Below are 5,815 nucleotides of genomic sequence, written 5' to 3' on the forward strand. Positions count from 1 at the left end.
GTGCCACCATGCCTGGCTAATTTTTTTGTTTTTTAGTAGAGACAGGGTTTCACCATGTTGGCCAGGCTGGTCTCGAACTCCTGACTTCGTGATCTGCCAGCCTTGGCCTCCCAAAATGCTGGGATTACAGGCATGAGCCACTGTGCCCAGCCTTCCCCAAGAGCTTTCTATGCTGCTGCCCAGCCTTGCCTGGCCCTCGGGCCCATTGCACAACTTCCATACTGGAAATTCACTCAACCATCATCCTGTGAATTCTCTTCTCTCCTGCATTGGCTTCCTTGTTTTCCAAATCCCTTCGGTTTCTTGGGTTCTTAGGCTCATTTTCTAATTTTAATGTTGCATATCCTTTAGTTGCTTCATGAGGGAAGTAGACATGAGATCCTGAAACTTTTCACGTCTGTAAATGTCTTTGTTTTACCCTCACCATTGATTAAGCTGGATACAGAATTCTGTCTTAGAAATCAATTTCCCTCAGAATTATAAAGGCCTGGCTTCATTTTCATCTAGATTGTTACTGTTGATACATTCAATGCCACGCTGACTTCTCATTCTCTATATGCAATCTTTTATTCTCTCTGGAAGCTTTTAGAATCTTGTCATTTTATGTATTCTGTCATCTTCCTTCTTTTAAGAGACAGATCTCACTACTCTGCCCAAGCTGGTCTTGAACTCCTGGACTCACATGATCCATCTGCCTCAGCCTCCTAAGCAGCTGGGACTACAGGTGTGCACCATCATGCTCTGCCTACACATTCTGTGGATAAGGAAATTAATATAAAATTAGGATCTTTCATGACCATTGGAAGAGCTGAAGGAGTAGAGGTCACTGGATCTGTCACCAAAAATCAGAGAAATCTATGCTAAACATCTCAGTCTGAATCACTGAGGAGAGGTGGTTCTCAAAAGCTTACTGAAATTCTTGGGAATCTCTGAGAAGCTTCCACCAATTATCCTCTCAAGAGTTTGCAGGGAAGCCACTGTGAAGCTCTTGCCTACCTGCACATTTAGCTGCAACTGATTCACTTCCATCTTCCAAATCTTATACAAGTTTCTCTCATGAGCATACTCTAACCAAAAATCACATAGAAAAGGAAACCATTCTGGAAAATGTGGCTCTCAGCCTTCAAAATGAGTGAGAATTGTGCTGAGTTAACACCAGAAAATCCAGCACAGTCTACTCCTTCATCAGTTCAGCATCCATACACCCTATTTTTAATCTTTAACTTCCAAATGTTGCTAGATACTAGCAACATTATGCTTTTACATTATGTGATTCAATTATTTTTCATGCAACCAAACCTAAAAAAAGAAACCTAGAGTTCCACTTTATCCATCTGTGAATAAATGTTTATCTTCTGATTCACAATCTTATCTTGTTGTCCTATAACCTAAAACTGAACCATAGAGGTAACCATGATTCATACACTGATACTATTAGAGGGTATTGGAATGGGAGAGAAAGCAAAGAAAAATATCAGTTTATATATACAACTGTCCATATCTAAGCAATGCAGAAAATATCTCTAATGACTACGGTATTGTTTCTGGAACTGGTCACGTGGCCGTAATTGGTATTTATAATTCCCTTCTCCCACCACTCATTTCCTATCACACTGGTCCCCAGCAAGCACTCAGCCAGTCTTTTTTTTTTTGAGACAGAGCCTTGCTCTGTCATTCAGGCTGGAGTGCAGTGGCGTGATCTCGGCTCACTGCAACCTCCACCTCCTTGGGTTCACGCCATTCTCCTGCCTCAGCCTCCTGAGTAGCTGGGACTAAAGGCGCCCACCACCACGCCCGGCTGAGTTTTTTGTATTTTTTTAGTAGAGACGGGGTTTCACTGTGTTAGCCAGGATGGTCTCGATCTCCTGACCTCGTGATCTGCCCATCTCGGCCTCCCAAAGTGCTAGGATTACAGGTGTGAGCCACTGTGCCCGGCCCAATCAGTTTTTTAATTTGTTTTTTGGTCTAGTATGATGACCTCAATCTTTATTCTTAAAATTTCTGTGCGACACTGTTCCGCTTGTTCTGGTTGCTATAGTTTTCTCTAACTTTTACTACAGAGCATGGGAGTGCCAGGAGATTACCAGGAGGATCTCCTGGAGCTCGGGTACTTCTTGCCTCCATTGTGCAGTAGCCAACCAATTTACCCTTGATAATCAAGATCAGTTATCCCATCTAGCACAGAAACCATTTTATTTGTCTGACAAAGTGACCAGATGACAGTCTCAGATTCCTGTTAAATGGACCCACCATTGTGTTCCTTGGTGGAAGTATTCCTGCCCTGGAACCCCAGACCTGCAAACTAGCAGAGTTTAATGTTGTGGGAATAAAAAGCCAAAACTTTGGTAGATCATTAGATGTACAGTGAAAGACACTATTCCTTGATTTTTGAAACTTCGTATCTTTGCTATGGGGGAAACTACATTATAAACTGGCCACTGATAGAGAGTATGTTCTGCATCTCATCGGGTACTAAATCAGCTCCACAAAGTGATTTTGCCAACTGGCACCATAACTGAATCTTCAAAAGCCCATTCTGCCACTCTATCAAGCCAAGCTTCAGGATGATGGCAAACATGGTAAGACCAGCGAATTCCAAATAAAGGCATTAACAACATGATGCTTTCGTGAGCACATTGCTGCACTTCATTTGCTGTGAAATGAGTTCCTTGTCAGAAGCACAGCTAGGAAGAGTGCCGCTACCATGCATTAGGTATTCCGTGAGTCCAGACATGACCATTTTGGAGGAACCATTGTGGACAGGAAGGCAATCCATCTCCAGTGAGAACAAAGCGGTGCTCTTGGCAGGATGGAAATGGTCCACGTCACTTAAACTGTTGATTCCCCCAAATAACAGTGCCAAATCATGGGCTCAATGTTGGTCTCTGCTGTGGCAGGCAGGGCACCCTGCAGGAGCCGTACTCAAATCAGACGTTCACTGAGCCTAAGCTCAGCTCCATCCCTGCCACCTTGGGAACAGAATTCTGGGAAACACAGTTCCCAACCTCAGAAGAATGGTGGCATCATCAGGTTGACAAGAGACAATCCAGCACAGGTGTTCTCCTTGCCTCTCAGTGTTCTGAAAGGTCATTCCGGTGTGCTGGGCCTTTCTGCATCACTGCAGTGGGCAGTCGGGAAGCCCCTTCTGCACAAAAGCACGTGTTCTCGAGCTGGTGTAGATTTTTGTTATTTTAGTTTCTTCTCCTTTGTTTACTCTGTTCTCTCTGGAATTCTTAATATTATCACGCACCTCTGAATTGATTCTCTAATTTTCTTATCTTTCCCCTTCCCTTCTCTCCTTCTGTCCTCCACACTGTCTTTTTTGTTGTTTCTGGGATATGTGATTGACTTTATCTTTCAAAGTATCTGTTTATTTGTTTGAAGATTTTTAAAGCTTTTTATTTTGAAATAATTACAGATTCACAGGAAATATTATTTCAAAATGCAAAGAAATGTACTGGGATGTCTCATGCACCCTTCCCCCAGACTCCCTCGCTGTTAACATCCTGAACAACTATCGTAAATATCACAACTGAAAAACTGAAATTGGTGGTGGCGGCAGCATGGTGGCAAGGGCAGCTGAGGCGGCTGCAGCAGCAGTAGAAGAGGTCAGCTCAGCCGGGCAGTTTGAAGAGCTGCTGCACCTCAAAGCCAAGTCCCTCTTTGTGGCCCACTTCTGGGCACCACAGGCTCCACAATGTGCACAGATGAACGAAGTTATGACAGAGTTAGCTAAAGAACACCCTCAAGTTTCATTTGTGAAGTTGGAAGCTGAAGGTGTCCTGAAGTATCTGAAAAATATGAAATTAGCTCTGTTCCCACTGTTCTGTTTTTCAATAATTCTCAAAAAATTGACTGATTAGATGGTGCACATGTCCCAGAGTTGACCAAAAAAGTTCAGCGACATGCATCTAGTGGCTCCTTCCCAGCCAGCACTGATGAACATCTCAAAGCAGATCGCAATCTGCGCTTAAAGAAATTGACTCATGCTGCCCGCTGCATGCTGTTTATGAAACGGACTCCTCAAGAACCACGCTGTGGTTTCAGCCAGCAGATGGTGGAAATTCTTCACAAGCATGTTTAGTTTAGCAGTTCTCATGTCTTCTCAGATGAAGAGGTTTGGCAGGGGCTCAAAGCCTATTCCAATTGGCCTACCTATCCTCAGCTCCACGTTTCTGGAGAGCTCATATAATTAAGGAGCTACAACCATCTGAAGAACTAGATACAATTTGTCCCAAAGCCCCCAAATTAGAGGAAAGGCTCAAAGTGCTGACAAATAAAGCTTCTGTGATGCTCTTTATGAAAGGAAACAAACAGGAAGCAAAATGTGGATTCAGCAAACAAATTCTGGAAATACTAAATAGAACTGGGGTTGAATGTGAAACATTCGATATATTGGAGGATAAAGGAGTTCAGCAAGGATTAAAAGCTTATTCAAATTGGCCAGCATACCCTCAGCTGTATGTGAAAGGGGAGCTGGTGGGAAGATTGGATATTGTGAAGGAGCTGAAAGAAAATGGTGAATTGCTGCCTATACTGAGAGGAGAAAATTAATAAATCTTAAACTTGGTGCCCAACTATTGCAAGAAATACTTAATTACATTGGGAGCAGTTCACGCTTTAGTCCTCAGAAATGGGCTAGGAATAGAAAAATCCTGCTTACTCAGTTACATGTTTTTTGTATTTCACAACGTTGTGCTAAATACAAATATGTTACATTTTTTCCCACCAAAAATAGAATGCAATAAACATCTTCAAATTATTAACAATAATTGTATAAGAAAAGCGTATCTTCACAGCAATATTAAACATACAGCTACTATAAAAAAATTGAAATTGGTACAATCTACAGAGTTCATTCAGATTTCACAAGTTACACATGCCCGCGTGTGTTTGTGTGTGTGCTTGGCATAACTTTTTGCAATTTTATCACTTGTGTTGTCTTGGATAGCCACCATCACAATCAAGATACACAACAGTACCATAGCCGTAAGAGTCCTGCATGTTACCACTCAATCAACATACCCATTCCCTCTTCCCTCATTCCTAATCCCTGACAACCACTAATATGTTCTCCATTTCTAAAATTGTGTTGTTTCATAAATGTTACATAGATAAAATCATGCAACATGCATTTTTTTAAGATTAGCCTTTTTTCACTCAGCGTAATTTCTTCTAAGCTATATGTGTGTTAACACTTTATCTGTTTTTACTGGTTAGTAGTATTTGCACAGTATAAATGTACTACAATTTGTTTAATCACTCACCCACTGAAGAACATCTGGGTAGTTTCCAGTTTGGAACTATTACAAATAAAACTGCTATGAACATTTGCATATCTATTTATTTACCTTACTTTCTACTATATTATTTATTTCCAAAAGCTCTTTCTTGTTCTCTCACTGTTTACTATAGCACCTTCTTTTTGTTTTATGGGTTTAATATCTTTCCTTATCTTTGCAGATTTTAATTATAATTTTAAAACAAATGTTTTCTTTTTATTCTTTTTTTTTTTTTTTTGAGACGGAGTTTTGCTCTGCCGCCCAGGCTGCAGTGCAGTGGCGTGATCTCAGCTCACTGCAAGCTGTGCATCCTGGGTTTATGCCATTCTCCTGCCTCAGCCTCCCGAGTAACTGGGACTACAGGCGCCCACCACCATGCCCAGCTGAGCTTTTTGTATTTTCTTAGTAGAGACGGGGTTTTACCATGTTAGCAAGGATGGTCTCAATCTCCTGACGTCGTGATCCACCCATCTCAGCCTCCCAAAGTGCTGGGATTACAGGCGTGAGCCACTGGGCCCGGCCTTTTTTTTTTT

At 41.8% G+C, this 5,815-nt stretch overlaps 1 pseudogene across 1 annotated transcript; it reads left to right on the forward strand.

The window, feature by feature from the left end:
• Positions 1 to 3,556: 3,556 nt before the first annotated feature.
• On the forward strand, positions 3,557 to 5,700 carry LOC105542860 (annotated as a pseudogene). The gene is made up of 2 exons (XR_001006540.1): positions 3,557 to 4,582; positions 5,524 to 5,700. The product of XR_001006540.1 is annotated as a glutaredoxin-3 pseudogene (transcript).
• Positions 5,701 to 5,815: the final 115 nt, after the last annotated feature.

The sequence above is a fragment of the Mandrillus leucophaeus genome, unplaced genomic scaffold, assembly GCF_000951045.1.
Source record: "Mandrillus leucophaeus isolate KB7577 unplaced genomic scaffold, Mleu.le_1.0 Scaffold27, whole genome shotgun sequence".
In the NCBI taxonomy this organism is placed as follows: domain Eukaryota; kingdom Metazoa; phylum Chordata; class Mammalia; order Primates; family Cercopithecidae; genus Mandrillus; species Mandrillus leucophaeus.